This window comes from Dermacentor andersoni, chromosome 11, assembly GCF_023375885.2.
Source record: "Dermacentor andersoni chromosome 11, qqDerAnde1_hic_scaffold, whole genome shotgun sequence".
Taxonomy (NCBI): domain Eukaryota; kingdom Metazoa; phylum Arthropoda; class Arachnida; order Ixodida; family Ixodidae; genus Dermacentor; species Dermacentor andersoni.
In genome coordinates this window covers 52,959,121-52,976,156 of record NC_092824.1, presented here as the reverse complement: position 1 = coordinate 52,976,156, position 17,036 = coordinate 52,959,121, and positions in this window count along the sequence as shown.

Sequence of the window (17,036 nt, the reverse complement as noted above, 5' to 3'; positions counted from 1 at the left end):
TTCTATTCTTTTCGGAACGAGGCAGTCTTCGGCTAATGATAAAACAAATTCAGTTTTGTTCCACATCTTAATGCATCTTTAACGCGGTCAGTTTTCGCGGTTTTTAGACGTTGCGTCCCAGACAGGCGAAGTGGGCCCTGCGCGAAAGCGTGTGCCCAATAGCAGAGTGCTAACGACGAAATGGCGTCGAATGAGAAATGACGATTTTTCTTTCGTTCGGTGTAATCATGCATCATCAGCGTGTGCTCGTCATATCAGATGAGGAGCTAACGTGGTTTTGTGACGTCGCGTGACCGACAGGCGAAGTCCAGGTGGCCCGAAAATGTCTTGACCAATCGTGGAGGACTGACTGCACAATTGGAATAGAAACGTTTGGTATAGCTTTACGTTATAGTACCCCTTACTGCGATCTAACTAGACTCCTTGTAGCTCTGCTTTCCGCTTCATCTACGCGCTCAAGATGCGTGTACTCGTGCTTATCTGGCTGGTGCGATGTTTACCGGCCCAGTGGAATTAACGCTATAGCTGTACGTTAAGATACGCCGTTTTTTTAGAACTTTCATAAACAGACTGAGTCTAACGCTGTACGCTAGTGTTGCTTCGTTTTAAACTGGAGCTAAAAAATTGTACGTGCAGAATCTGCTCCGGGAGTTATCTGAATGATGCGTACGCATTTCGTAGTAAGCACGTGGTGTTGCGTGGTCGTGCGCTGGTGCGTTTGGTACAATCGCCAGAACGACCGCGAAAGATTCGCGAAAGGGAGAAGCGTGGTTTTAACACCGAACTGTTGAGTGAGACCCTACACGAGACGACGTAAGAGAGGCGAGTATAGAAGCAAAGTTCCCTCGTGTTATGGAGAGCCCGCAGCGGATGTGGACGTGTGGTGAACTGAAGAGGGAGACGTAGGAAATGAAACAAATGGATGCAGCTTAGCCTGGAACGTCGGCACGGCGTCGTTCTCGGTGTCGCTTGAGTTCGGCAGCATGTTGCTGTAACCGCTCTGCGCATCGTCGTTCATTTGTTTCTGGCGTAATCTGTGTTCACGCCGATACTCTGCTTTCCTGGGTTTCCGTTCTCCTTCACTAAGCAGCTGCGTTCTTGTTGGCGCCATTACGGTAAATACGACAGCGCTACGCCGACACCAACTGCAGCGGAAAGCGGCACCACGTGACTAATGAGGCAAGCAAACTACTGCAAGTGGCTGCTCCGCCGCTCTGGTGCGTGCCAGACTGTGCTCGTCACGTGGTCACAGAGACACGCTCGTGCAACTGATAGTGGGATCGTCGTGCCGGGCGCGTTGGTCGCGTCTGGTTACGTTGGCGGCGCCAGAGCGTCGAACCATCGGTCGCAGAATAGACGCAGGTTGTTCTCGACAACGTGACGTAACGTGTGGGCGCGCTCACGCCACGTCGGAATATATTTAGGCTTATAAAGGGCAATTCCGCTGTTTTTAAAACCAGATAAGACGGTTGTCATTTTCGAACGGTATTGACAGTCCTGTCACCGGTAGGGTGGTGCAATTTGGGTGGGTTGTCTGCCTCGTGGAAGGTCACAATGAGTCGATGACGCGAGATCCTACACTACCACAGTGTAAACACGCATGGCACAGTGTACACGCGCGCTAGACTCGCAATACACGTGGCGGTAACGACAAAGAAGCGGAGCTGATGGCTGTTGATATCTCTTGATGACACAAGTAGATGTTGCAGATTTTCCGGATTAGACAGCGTCTATTTCCGGCAGGATTTCAGCGACAGTGGCGGCGTAGTCTATGATGTCCGAAACACAGGGTGGCTAGTAAAAAGACGTAAGCAGAGAACTCGTAACAAACATTTAAAATTCATTTTCTGCAAACCTAAATGTCTTGCAGCAATAGAGTTTGGCACCGGTTGATAACCCGAGTGCAAAAACGAGCGTATATTGGAGATTCTATTAATATCGTTGGATACCGAGAAATCGCCCGAGTTGCCCGTAAACGTTTTCCACCCGCCGCTGTCGCAGCAGAGGGAAAGGCCAACGCACGCGCAGACACCACTGGCGACTGCCTCAGCGAGGAGGAAGAGAAGGAAGGAATGCGCACACGAAGCGTCTTGCTCGCCGAAGGGAGACAGCAATGGCGAGCCCACACCAACCTGAGGCCTTCGAGTGCGCGGTGGGGAACGAGGCGAGAAACCGCGCCCAAAGGCCAACGTCTTTTCGCGGTTGCGGCCTTCTAAGCGTTTTATTGCGAGAGCAATTATATGGGCAGTCCAGGCGCATTCCTGCCATAGCCGTGAGGTTCCGTAGTCCAAGGGCGATAAAACCATCGCCGCGCGCCGGCGACGGTTTTATGCTGTATGTGCGAACGAAAGCGTTCGAGGGTGAGCCGGCGAAAGCGGTTCGATCCAGCACCTCGCGTGCGCCAGCGACGAACGCGAGCCGGAAACGTGCCCTCTCCTCATGCGTGCGATGCACAGGGGTGAGGCGAGGGAGGGGTGGCTGTTCTCCGGCGCCTGCTAGGGTGCGCCGATGTCCTCCTCGCTCACCGCTCCGAAGAGTGGAGACAACCGCGGCGTCTACTACGGCGTATCACGCGAATGGTGGACGCCATAGTAGACGCCTTTGACGGAAGCTGTAGGCACGCGTTGCCGGTGCTCGTGTGTCTTGAAAACGGTCTGCGACGTGGTGCAAGTGACGCCTGCACGGGCATCGTCTTCAAAGCGATCTTTGATGTTTGTAGAGTGCGCGTAGTGCCGGTAGCTTGGTATGCGCTGTGCTTTCGGCGTTTTGTTCACGCTGAAGTGACAGATGCACGAAGATAAATTCATTTGGTGCTGCTGCGATTCCCCACTCCAGCATTTTGACAGCGAGTTTCCGCGCTCATGAGCGCGGTGGGTTCATTTTCACCTGTGCGTGCGTGACACTGCGCTTGTTAATTTAGATAAATTACGTTGGCGGGCTTGTTGGTTCCAATTCATGATAGAATGTGTAAGCGCGACTGAACAACGACGCAGAAAGCAGTCGACACACAAAGACACAGCAGCCTGTGGATGTCTGCTTCTTTCTACGTCCTCGTTGAGTCAGGCTTACATATTCTATCCTTGCTATTTTCGATAGTAATGAATGTTTACAGATTATATGCGGTTGCTAAAACTACTCTCCTTAAGCGGTACAGCTATCCACTAATTTGCTATCGCAATCGGTGCTTCGCCTTTCGGACGAAACTGCGACTTTCTTTCAACCGTTGTGGGCGGCTTGGCGTACTTCTAACGTGAGGGAACTCGCCGTGGATTTGGCGACGTGACACAAATTGTTCATCACATAGGCGAGTAGTAACATTGCCCAATCTTCGCAGCGTTTCTTGTCTTTTACATAAATGGTCAATGCTTGGCGATATTCTTTCTCTTTGTGGTCAAAACATGCTATACAAGAGAACTAACATCCCTTGAGCGAAACGCGCTGGTCATCTATAATGGTGAAGCACCTGTTTAGTCGCTAAATCTTTGCCACACCTTTTTTTTTCTTCTGCGCGCAGGTTCTACGTGAGACGACTGAAGTCTGCATTCAGGTCTGCGTCAGCACAGCGTTTCGCCAAACAAGTGGCCGGTGAAGCATGTCTGAATCCACGCAAGCTCTCGTCACCAAACCTGCACCCGACCGGCTCAGCATCGACTGGGACTCGCTGAACACCCCATGCACTAAGAAGGATGGTGCCAGCTGCAGCCTAATGAAACACCGCCATGATTTGAACAAGATCCTACGAGGTGCTTGCCTGGAGCTTGTGGAAGATGGGAGAGGAAAGATTAGAGGTGCCGTCTTAATCGAGTGTGGCCAGGAACGCGCATGCGCGTACGGTGCACACGGCCCTGAGCAAGTCTCACGCGAAGCGAGGGCACTGGATCTCGCCGAGCGTCTACTCGCCCAGCATCGCTGCATCACAGCGATAAAATTCAGGTCCACTTGGATTGGTCGCGCCTCGATGCGTTCAGCAATAAATCGCAATCGCTTTTTGAAAAGCATTACCATCTGTCCAGCAAATATATCATCACCTCGGGACGAAGCTATCTTGCTCGAAATGCTCAATCCAATGCCACAGCGTGGAAATGTCGCCTTCAAGGTCAACGAGTTCAAGGAGGAACGGGGAGTCAACGTGGCCACGCCTGGAAGGTCACTCGGCTTAGGCATGGATCACCTGACAGCACTCGACGTGTCAGAGGTCGAAATGGCCGGTACTCAGGCGCATTGGCTTATCCGGGAGCTCACTGAAAACAAGAGCATCACTGAACTCGGTGTCTCACACTGCGTGTCCCGCTATCGCGACGAAGCCTCCAACGCACTGTTCGCCAGATACCTCGCCAAAGAAGACTGCGCGCTGCGAAAACTGACTCTCAAATCGACTCTCATTTACGGCAGAGGGTTGGACCTGGCCCTGACGGAAATCCTCGATGCACTCTGCAAGATGAGTGCTTTGGAGGAACTGAACGCAGACATCGTCTTGGCGCCCGTAATATTGTAAGTATTGCTTATAATTGCTCCACGAACAGATGGTACACCAACAGGGCATCTCGAAGCACGTATTCGCCCTGTAATGCCCAAAATGTCATTAGGAACATTAGAAGTATCATACTTAGTGTCAACTGTAATCTAATGGACACAACCTAACGTAATGCCTATGTTATTGTATTTCATGCGCTGTAGCGAGCTTTTGAATTGTGGAGAGTTCAGCGAAAAAATCATTATTTGTATATTTGGCCCACAGATAGAGTAAAAATAAAAGCGCACATGTTTGATACAGGGTGCTTCAGCGAACACTTTCAAAATTCTTTAAAGGTTGCCTGTAGCTGACAACTCAATTCTAGTTTATGAACCGGTCTACTCGAAGTGGTGGAAACTATTTGCACAAAAGATTGAAATCGAAAATCGACTTATTAAGAATTAACTGATTATCTTACTAGCCGATTATCTTATGACCCGTATTGCAATTTACAACCTCTAGCAGTGGACTTCGCAAGGCGGGTCCACTTGGAACAAATTCTCAGGACGACACCTGTTTCGAGATATAAATCGGAGAAATGGAAAAATGCACCGCGGAGAAATGCATTCTTTCGCTCCAGTTACTTGTGTGCTTCAGTGCAAGAAACGACGTTTCGTTAAGAAATTAACTGGAATGCCAATGCATTTCTTCGCAAAGTGCGGGAATTTATATCTCGAAACTGGTGTCATCTTGAAAATTTGTTCCAAGTGTTTCCGCCTTGTGAACTCCACGGCTAGAATTTGTAAATTGCACTAGGCGCCAAAAATTGTAATTAGTTAAAAGCTTCATTAGTGAATTCTTATTAATTTTCACGCTTGCATCTCAATTTTTTGTAGAAGCATTGTCAGCCGTTTCGAATAGACCAGCTCATGAACTAAAGTTGTGATATCTGCCAAAGGAAACCTTTAAATGTTTGTTTATGTGTTCTCGTGAAACATCCTGCATTTCCTTGATGTCGAACTACAATTGGAAATTACGCGCCTATGAGCGCGATTTACGTCGCTCCGAGTTAGCTGTTTTCTTGGAATTTGTATTGCCATTAGTTAAGACTGCCATTGGTGTCGTGTATTAGAGCTCCTGTTTTATTCGTTACTCTAGGGGACAGAAGTGAATGATCATTAGACAAAATTGAAGTTGCTCTTAAAGACACACGAAAACGCTCTTTTAAGTGGGTAGAATTACGTATCGTTTTCAAATTACTAGTACTTGAGAAGGGAAATGGTCACCACTACCAGGGAAAAGGCCAAACTTGCTTCTCGTTGAATTTTGTGCCGGAGCCTCAGCCGCTCATTTCGATACGGCCTCACGGATATCAAATTGCTTTTATTTTCATTTGCGCTGTTTCATTGACGCGATAGTTATCGACACCTTTGGATCTTTTGGAATATAGTGTGGTCCTCATTTGTCGAAACATAAGTTCTCTTCTACACCTTCAGAAACGTCGATTTCTGTTTCTTGCATTAGAATGCATTGGATCTCTCAAGAGCTTTTTACTTGAGGCATAATTTTTGAGCAAATAGCTTTTTTTATCCCCACATGTTTCCAGCATGAGCACGGTCACCCTCTTCGCCGAAGTCATCACACGGAGTGCCACACTACGGCGGCTGAGACTACCTTCAACGCATTGCGAATGTCTTGCGACATTCTTGAATTACACTCTCCAGCTTCCGGATCCCCAAGTTGCGAAGTGCATGGACTCCTTGTGCCAAGCCCTGCAGAAACAGAGCTCGACGCTCAGCCGGCTCTGCATCGACATGCGGATTTTCGGAGAAGCAGAGTGCCACGCCTTCTTCTGTGAACTCGCGGTCAACAAGACACTGAAGACGGTGGTCGTCGACACCTTGCCCTGCATCGACGGACTCGACAGAGTCTCCAAAATTATCCGGGAGCGGCGACTCAATGACCGCGTTGTCGTCAAGGGACAATGCGCGCACGACAACACAAGGCAGCTGCAGCAGTGCCCGCAAATCTGCAATGCAACGATCAATGCGGACATTCCAATTCCCAACGTCCCGCACTCGATAATCCCATCTTTACGTGTTGTCAGTGGTTGCCATCACATAACTTCACTGCGGGTTCAATGCTATGACTGCGAAGTGAATGAATATTCCGCCTTGACAGCATGTATAAGGAGCTCTACCGCGCTCACTGAGGTAGACATAGACTTGAAACCCGCCTGGGTCCTTGGGACAAGCCCGGAGCTTCGGGAAGTAGAGGGAGAACTGGTGTCAGCTCTCGCTTCTAATATCAAGCTAGCCAGAGTCAACCTCAAGGGTTTGCAGCTGTCCTACGACGACATGAACGTGCTCGCGCGAGGCGCTAGCAGGAGCCTGAGCCTCACCGAATTCACCGTGAGTCCTGTGTGCATCTATTACAACAGGTATGATAAAGGCAGCTGTCCTCTGCACGTGACCCAAGAGTTCCTCAAAGCATCCGACCACAAGGACGGCGCGCTGGCGGACATCATGGTATGACTCTCTCGTAAATATTTTTTTTGTCCGTTCGCCATAACAAGGAAAGTGATAACATACTAAAGACAGCACCCGCAGAGGACTGTCCACATTGAATATTCTGAGAAAATTACTAGGCAGAACTCTTGATTGTCATTAGCATATTGCGTCATAAACCCAACCATTATCCATGGTCTGCGCATATGCACTATGACAAATAACATTGCTTTGAAGAGTGTGAGTACCTGCAAATTTAGAAATCGAAATGCTGTCATTAAAGGCGTCACACGAATGCTCAGTGCCACAGGAAGGCGCAGACAAATGTACCTATTATCCATGATTCACATGTCAGCTGAATGATGAACTCGCCAGAGTGCACTGTGGAAGACTCCGTAAGACTTACGGAATTAACCTTGGTACCGACTAGTCGTACAGTAAGCTTCGCTGGGTCGTTGACACATAGACTGCGACACACTGCGCCTTTCTTTGCCTGCACCTTTTAAAGTTATGAAATGTATCGTTAGGTCTGATACATGTAAGATAAACCTCCGACATTTCATGAAATTGAACTTGATTTTCCTCTTCCGTTCACGTAAAGACGCTTGTTCGAGGTATGCGAGTCGAGCATGACCGAATCACCAGAAAAAGTTACTGCGAGAGCGGTTAAGCACTCGAAACTGGGTGTGGCACAACGATTATGTTTTTCTTTCGACGTCCCAAGCCACCTCGTAATCCCCAGCTTCACCATTTCCCTAAGCGCGAAGAAAAAAAATTACTACGGATTTGCACAGCCGACCACACTGGAATCTGAACTCCGTGCCACTGGAGCAATGTACATTGCAGAGTCGAACGCGCTAACCACTAAGTAATCGCAGAACATTGATGCTGGGTAATTATTTCAAGGCTTCACGCTCCAGGCGTATGCTCGAAGGAGTGCAAAATGCTCATGCATTTCGTAGGCGAGAAGGAGCAGCATTGCAGTGCGCGAGGATTACATTACGTGGGCGCTGGAAAACAATGTGTTCTTGACAAGATGGCAGTGGTGTCCTTTTCGCGATGTTCCTAGTTGTCGTGCTCGTGAAAACAGCGTCGGCGGTGCAAAAGAGGCCCTAAGTGAAAATGATGATGATAAGCCTCAAACAAGGTACGTCACCACGATAGAATATCCGCCGAAATTTAAAGCTGGTGGAAAACAACCTGAATATGCATCGCCAACGTCGATGCTCAACAGCGACGTCTAAGCGTCAAACGTCGCACGCATATGTCGTGGAGCGGCACTCCGTTATTTAACTCCTCGCATCAGTTGTAGTGAAAGATGTTGGCTCCAAACTCTACTTGAAAGTCTCAGGCGGGAACTTCGAAACGATTCACCGAGCCTTAAAACCATGAAGCGTTTTGATAGCGCAACGATTCCTTCATCGGCGTACTACATGCTGATAGAAAAGCTAAATTAATGAAGCGATGGAAGGAGATTTAAAGTTGGTAAGACATTTCAAAAGCCACGTATGCACAGCTACGTTCAATTTCCTTATCGATTCGCACGCGCTAACCACTTCAGTTCCGTTTTCACGTACACTACCGAAGTGCTTCGAACGGTTTACCTTCGCAGGCTTACATTTCTTTGGCTTTTCAAACCGTGGCTCATCTCTGTACACGCAGGCAGTGACCAGGAGGAATGCATCCGCCATATTGGACGCTGCAGACTTCGTGCTGGGCGAACAAGATGGCGTCGACGGTGCCCGCGCCATCGAGCTGATGCGTGACCACCCGCGTCTCCTCGAAATGGTGATGGAAGGTGCTGACGTCACTAAGGCCGAAGCCAAGAAGAAGATCCGCAGCGCCCTGGTTCGTGTCCGCAGCAGTAGCATTGACGAATTTATGACAATGACTGGCATCGTCAAGGAGGCGGTAGAGTGCCTGAGTCATCCCGGTGCCAGGAGACGTCAGCTAGCCGACATTGGCCACGACTGCTGGCTGCACATTCGAAGTTTCCTGAAGATAGCGGACGTCCTGTCACGTTGAGCCAGTCTAGGTCGGTGAAAACAATCTAGCGACTTATTTTCTTTTTCGCCGTCTGCATGAGGTCGGGGCTTGAAGGAATATCGCTTACCACTGCATGACGAAAGTGAATGTGGCTGTCTATCAACAAAAAGTGAAAATAACACGAATTTGTCGTGGACAGCTGCAAAGGAATTCGGCAGCAACTTGCGAAGAAGTTGTTAAGTTTGTCAGATTCCTGCTACTATCGCCATTAGCCTTCTTATGACTTAATCGTAAAACTCAGATTGATTTATCTATGTGCCACATATTTGCTTTGAACGCACAAGCTCAGAAGGCGCATATAACATAAGTATGCAATATCGTTTTGGATAGTATTTCAGTCACATGGGCGATCGGAAAAAATTACCGTCTTATTTATACCTTTACTTTTTTTCATACACAATAATAAACTTGTAATGACACCAGTGACAACCACATTGCTTCCGGGTGGTCGGCGGTCTTATTCATCTATGGCTGTAAAGGCCACAGAGTTTATTGAAAGGAGAACATGGGCCATCCCGATTATGCAGGCCTTGTTAGCTCATTTAGTGAGGGTAAAATGGTGCGAGGAGGTAGATTCAGAGTAAACGAGTAAAAAGTACAGATGGTAGATTCACAGTGAACGAGCTTGACGCTTGAGATTCCGTGTAGCATTTACCAATTCATTTTTTCCGTGTATATATAAAGGAAAACTGACCCTTTCATCTAGTCTTTTCAATTAAGGGAATGTCTTCGGCATGTACGATATAAAAAATATCAACAACGCTAAACAAACCTAGAACGTGTTTCATACTAGCTGGTCTACAGAGTACATTTGCTTTCATTTCTCGGGAGATCTGTGTATCATGACGTCATAATGCGGAAAATGGGCGCACGGGATGCAAACATCTGTCTCTCGGTGCTCTGCTGTGCTACCACACAGGGCCGCGCAGTTAATAGCTGTGTAGAACATAGCTGAGCATTTTACGCGAGTTAATTAAATCATTTTTCATAAACTAACGCGCTGATGGCCTCCTTGTTTTAACGCATTTATTTCCGATACGTAAAAATTCCCAGAACGTAGACTATCAATATGGCGCTGAAAAGGGCCAGTTGTTGGTCGTTCATACTTTCTTCTTGCTCTATGTTTATAGTACAAAAAACCGAGGCCCCAAGTTATCATGCGCAAACTTCAACTACTGTCAATACTGTCATGCCACAGAGATGCAAACGGAACTTATAAAGGGCGATTGATTGAAAGATTAGACTTCTGCAATGCATATTTCACTCGTAACTAAAACAGAGCTTTTATGAGCTAGAAAGTGATGAAATATCACAACCTCTACACAACCTGCAGTGTGACACCGAGACTACTAAGAGTATTCACACATTTGCATGATTATCGCTTCCTCGTTGTGTTGTTATTGCTAATCAATAAATTTTACCAATACCTGCTTCATTCTGCAGTCTTCGGCAGCAGAGCCTGGCAGCCTGAGGGGAGAAGAAACCAAGGTGGCTACTCCTGCTGCCGTGGAAGTACCGCTCCTAAATAGAGACTGTTACGTTTCAACTAGTAGGGATTGGGTGTACATATCTTGACTTTTCTCAGTCCTTACACCATCGACCCAGGAAGCTGTTCGGAAGCCACTGAACACCGTTTGCCATCGCCGATGTGGAAGTGTTCCAGCGTCTATTCAATCTGTTTTGAGGTGGTGGTGTTTAAGCAGTGGAGGTCGTGTCGTTTTCCTCGCATTACTTCACGCGACATGAATGGCAATTGGAGTTCACTTGACACGTGCTAATTTTGGAACCATAGCAGCGGGCCCGTCTTTCTCCATTGACCCTGATTTCAGTCCTCAAACAAGGCTTAGACACATCTCTCTCTCACCCGATACTATGTGCAGCTGTTATTTTAATTTGCATTGTGCACATCGGAGTGCGTGATTTGAGGCACTTATTAGGCCCTAGTGTTCTGTAACGTAATGTCCATGGTTTTGTTGCAGTAAATAGTAACACACAATAAAGCGAACGGGCGTCTTCCAGCGTGTCTAAGACCATGTGTTTGAGTGCCGAGATCATTCATGTAGTTTTGCATCACTCTCTCCGTAAAGTGTCAACTGTCAGTTTTGTACTGTGCATTGTAATCGTCATGCCTGACGAAAGAAAGAAATAATCCATGCGTGTTTCTGCAGTGGAGCCCGAGCTAGCATTTAGAGCTGGAATCAGTTCGCTACGAACATTGAATGTAAGAGACTAGAGACGAGAACTCGAACGTAGTTGAACTTGAACGTGACGCAGTTTCGTTGATTTCCCTCGAGGGATTCCCATTCTTTTTTAAAAGCATTGTACTTTAGTTAGTTTGTTTTCACACAGGGGGTAAGTCAAGTATACAGTACCACGCACTCGACATAACCTGTCACCAATAGTTATATTATCGCAATTATTACCTCGGTATGCCTACATCGACAACCAGAAGGCGTTTCGTTCTTGAATGAGATATATCTTCGAATGTGTAGATCTGAACTCTAACCGCGCATGATGCTACTGTGTTGGAACTCAACGCACACAATTAGCTTCCCAGACCGGAAATAGTAGTGATGTTAGGTATAGCCATGTATCTAGATTGCCTAACTCTGTTACGGTGACATCTTCCCAAAGTAGATGTTGACGGCATGTAAACGGGGGGCCGAGGGCAGCGAAGGACTAGATGCACTGATATTTCTAGTAATTTTGCCAGCATGAGGTGAGTTTCATTCACACAGAAACCCCTCGCCTTGTTTTACCAGTGAAATGTCGTAGCCACAGTGGCACGTGAATAATCTGAAGAACAAGTTCCTTGTCGACACGTTTGTGTTTCTTGTTGCCTGCATGTACATAAAAATTCCAATAAATGAGTGTGTCATATCAAAAAGACTGTGTGTGGCCTTTTATTGAATAAATTACATGCTGTGTACACTAGAAATGGAGAAAGTGAACACTCCCGGGCTGAGTTTAGTAGCAAAGCATAATTACCCCAGAAGGTGGACGGGAATACGGCGCCGCGTTAACTAAATTGGTGAGAGTATCGCACGTGTTACGTTGAAGGCGTGGGTTCGTATGCCACCTGCGGCCAGTCTTTTGTTTCTTCATCCACTGTGATTTCCATTAATTTATCATTTCTTTATTTCAATTAGTAAGGGCAAGTGACTTACCCTATGTCGTGCTTGGTGCCTTTGTTTGTTGGTTTGTTATGATATGGTTAATGAAAATCGGGAACCTCGCTTCCCTTTCTTCTCGTTCATTGAATTACAAGGGTTTCGAATCCGGAAGCAGTGATGCCTTGAGGTAGTTTGTATGGGTTTACTGACCCGTTGCCGTCACTCAAATGGATGACGTACTCGTGACGCCTGCGGCATATCAGATGTTCCACATCCGACGCCTAGGTTCGGAGTGGTGGCGCTGGCTAACAGCCCTAGGGTTAGTTCTAGTTCGTTACATCGCCGACCCAGGAAGCTGCTAGGAACCCAGTGAACACCGTTTGCCATCGCCGATCCGGAATTGTTCAAGCGTGTATTCACTGTGTGGTGGCGTTTAAGCAGTGGAGGAGGCGTCCGGTCGTTTTCCTCGTATTACTTCACGCGACATGAATGGCGATTGGAGCTTGCTTGACACGTGCAATTTTGTAACGATAGCGGCGGGCCCATCTTTCTTTATTGATCCTGATTTCAGTCCTGAAACAAAGCTTAGATGTGTATCTACGTCACCCGATACGATGTGCAGTTGGTGTTTTAATTTGCATTATGCACTTCGGAGCGAGTGATTTGAGGCACTTATTAGGCGCTAGTGTTCTGCAAAGTAATGTCCATGGTTTTATTGCGGTAATTAGTAGCATGCAATAACGAGGACATGTGTCTTCCAGCGTGATTAAAACCATGTGATCCATTCTTGTACTTTTGCATTACTCTCTCCGAAAAGTGTCAACTGTCAGTGTTGTACTGTGCATTGTAATCGCTATGCCTGATGAAATTAAGAAATTTTCCATGCGTGTTTCTGCAGTGGAGCCCCAGCTAGCATTTAGAGCTGGGATCTGTTCGCTACACGCATTGAATCTGGGAGACTGCAGACGAGAACTCGAACCTGTTTGAATTGAACGCGGCGGAGTTTTGTTCATTTCCCTCAACGGATTCTCATTCGTTTTTAAAACCATTGTATTTAAGTTTTTTTTTTTTTTTACATAGGGGAAAGTCAAGTATACAGTACCACGCACTCGACATAAACTGTCAGGTGTAGTTATATTATCACACTTATTACCTCGGTATGTAATGCTACATCGACAGTCAGAAGGCGTTTCGTTCTTGAACTAAATATAGCACAGCATGTATAGTTCTGATCACTAACCACGCATTGATGCTACTGTGGTTGAACTCAACGGACACAATTAGCTTCCCAGACCGAAAACAGAAGTGATGTTAGGATTAGCCATGTATATAGATTGCCTAACCCTATTACGATGACATATTGACACAGTAGTGTCGACCGCATTTAAATGGGGGGCGGAGTGCAGTCAAGGACTAGGCGCAGTGATAATTTCTAGTAATTTCGCCAGCATAAGGCAACAGGCCGCCATTGGAATATGAACCTGGCAACGTTTAACGCTAGAACGTTATCTAGTGAGGCGAGTCTAGCAGTGCTATTAGAGGAATTAGAGGGCAGTAAATGGGATATAATAGGGCTCAGTGAAGTTAGGAGGCCGAAAGAAGCATATACAGTGCTAAAAAGCGGGCACGTCCTGTGCTACCGGGGCTTAGCAGAGAGACGAGAACTAGGAGTCGCATTCTTGATTAATAAGAACATAGCTGGTAACATACAGGAATTCTATAGCATTAACGAGAGGGTGGCATGTCTTGTTGTGAAACTTAATAAGAGGTACAAAATGAAGGTTGTACAGGTCTACGCTCCTACATCTAGTCATGATGACCAGGAAGTCGAAAGCTTCTATGAAGACGTGGAATCGGCGATGGGTAAAGTCAAAACAAAATACAGTATACTTATGGGCGATTTCAATACCAGGGTAGGCAAGAAGCAGGCCGGAGACAAGTCAGTGGGGGAATATGGCATAGGCTCTAGGAATAGCAGAGGAGAGTTATTAGTAGAGTTTGCAGAGCAGAATAATATGCGGATAATGAATACCTTTTTCCGCAAGCGGGTTAGCCGAAAGTGGACGTGGAGGAGCCCGAATGGTGAGACTAGAAATGAAATCGACTTCATACTCTACGCGAACCCTGGCATCATACAAGATGTAGACGTGCTCGGCAAGGTGCGCTGCAGTGACCATAGGATGGTAAGAACTCGAATTAGCCCTGACTTAAGGAGGGAACGGAGGAAACTGGTACATAAGAAGCCAATCAATGAGTTAGCGGTAAGAGGGAAACTAGAGGAATTCCGGATCAAGCTACAGAACAGGTATTCGGCTTTAACCCAGGAAGAGGACCATAGTGTTGAAGCAATGAACGACAATCTTATAGGCATCATTAAAGAGTGCGCAATAGAAGTCGGTGGTAACGCCATTAAACAGGAAAGCAGTAAGCTATCGCAGGAGACGAAAGATCTGATCAAGAAACGCCAATGTATGAAAGCCTCTAACCCTACAGATAGAGTAGAGCTGGCAGAACTTTCTAAGTTAATCAACAAGCGTAAGACAGCGGACATAAGGAACTATAATATGGATAGAATTGAACAGGCTCTCAGGAACGGAGGAAGCCTAAAAGCAGTGAAGAAACTAGGAATAGGCAAGAATCAGATGCGTGCGCTAAGAGACAAAGCCGGCAATATCGTTACTAATATGGATGAGATAGTTCAAGTGGTTGAAGAGTTTTATAGAGATTTATACAGTACCAGTAACACCCACGACGATAAGGTGAGAGAGAATAGGCTAGAGGAACTTGAAATCCCACAAGTAACACCGGAAGAGGTAAAGAACGCCTTGGGAGCTATGCAAAGGGGGAAGGCAGCTGGGGAGGATCAGGTAACAGCAGATTTGTTGGATGGTGGGAACACTGTACTAGAAAGATTGGCCGCCCTATATACACAATGCCTTATGACCTCAAACGTACCGGAATCTTGGAAGAACGCTAACATAATCCTAATCCATAAGAAAGGGGACGCCAAAGACTTGAAAAATTATAGACCGATCAGCTTACTGTCCGTTGCCTACAAAGTATTTACTAAGGTAATCGCAAATAGAATCAGGAATACCTTAGACTTTTTTCAACCAAAGGACCAGGCAGGATTCCGTAAAGGCTACTCAACAATGGACCATATTCACACTATTAGTCAGGTGATAGAGAAATGTGCGGAATATAACCAACCCTTATATATAGCCTTCATTGATTACGAAAAAGCATTTGATTCAGTCGAAACCTCAGCAGTCATGAAGGCACTACGGAATCAGGGTGTAGATGAGCCATATGTAAATATACTGGAAGATATCTATAGTGGTTCCACAGCCACCGTAATCCTCCACAAAGAAAGCAACAAAATCCCACCAAAGAAAGGCGTCAGACAGGGAGATACGATATTTCCAATGCTATTCACAGCATGTTTACAGGAGGTATTCAGAGACCTGGAGTGGGAAGAATTGTGGATAAAAGTTGATGGAGAACACCTTAGCAACTTGCGTTTCGCTGATGATATTGCCTTGCTTAGTAACTCAGGAGACCAATTGCAATGCATGCTCGCTGACCTGGAGGGGCAAAGCAGAAGGGTGGGTCTGAAAATTAATCTACAGAAAACTAAAGTAATGTTTAAAAGCCTCGGAAGAGGACAGCAGTTTACGTTAGGTAGCGAGGCACTGGAAGTGGTAAGGGAATACATCTACTTAGGGCACGTAGTGGCCACGGACCCGGATCATGAGACTGACATAACCAGAAGAATAAGAATGGGCTGGGGTGCGTTTGGCAGGCATTCTCAAATCATGAACAGCAGGTTGCCACTATCCCTCAAGAAGAAAGTGTATAACAGCTGTGTCTTACCAGTACTCACCTACGGGGCAGAAACCTCGAGGCTTACGAAAAGGGTTCTGCTGAAATTGAGGACGACGCAACGAGCTATGGAAAGAAGAATGATAGGTGTAACGTTAAGGGATAAGAAAAGAGCAGACTGGGTGAGGGAACAAACGCGGGTAAATGACATCTTAGTTGAAATCAAGAAAAAGAAATGGGCATGGGCCGGACATGTAATGAGGAGGGAAGATAACCGACGGTCATTAAGGGTTACGGACTGGATTCCAAGGGAAGGGAAGCTTAGTACGGGGCGGCAGAAAGTTAGGTGGGCGGATGACATTAAGACATTTGCAGGGACAACATGGCCACAATTAGTACATGACCGGGGTAGCTGGAGAAGTATGGGAGAGGCCTTTGCCCTGCAGTGGGCGTAACTAGGCTGATGATGATGATGAAGGCAACTTTCGTTCACGCAGGCACCACTCACTTTGCTTTAGCAGCACAGTGTCATAGCCACAGTAGCACGTGCGTAAACTGGAGAGCAAGTTCCTTGTCGACAGATTTGTGTTTTTTGTTGCCTGTAAGTAAAAATCGCAATAAATGAGCGTATCATGGCAAAAAGTCTGTTTGTGGCTTTATATTGAATACAGTGCATGCTCTGTATACTAGCAATGCAGAAATTTGACACTCCCAGGCTTAGTTTGGTAGCAAAGTGCAGATACCCGGGCTGGTGGAGGGCAAAACGGCGCCACGGTAGCTCAAATTGTAAGAGTATCGCTTGATCCACTTTCATGTCCAATAATTTATCATTTCTTTTTTGAGTTAATCAGTACAAGTGATTTACCCTATTTTGTACTTGGTGCCTTTCTTTGTTGGTTTCTTATGATACAGTTAATAAAAATCGAGCCCCTCAGTACCCTTTCTTCTCATTCATTATATACGAGGGTCTCGAATCCGGCAACATTGATGCCTTGATGTAACTTGTGCGCGTTGATTGATCGTTTGCCGTCATCCAAATAGATCACAGATTCGTGACGCCTGCGGCAAAAAAGGTGTTCAACATCCGATGCCTAC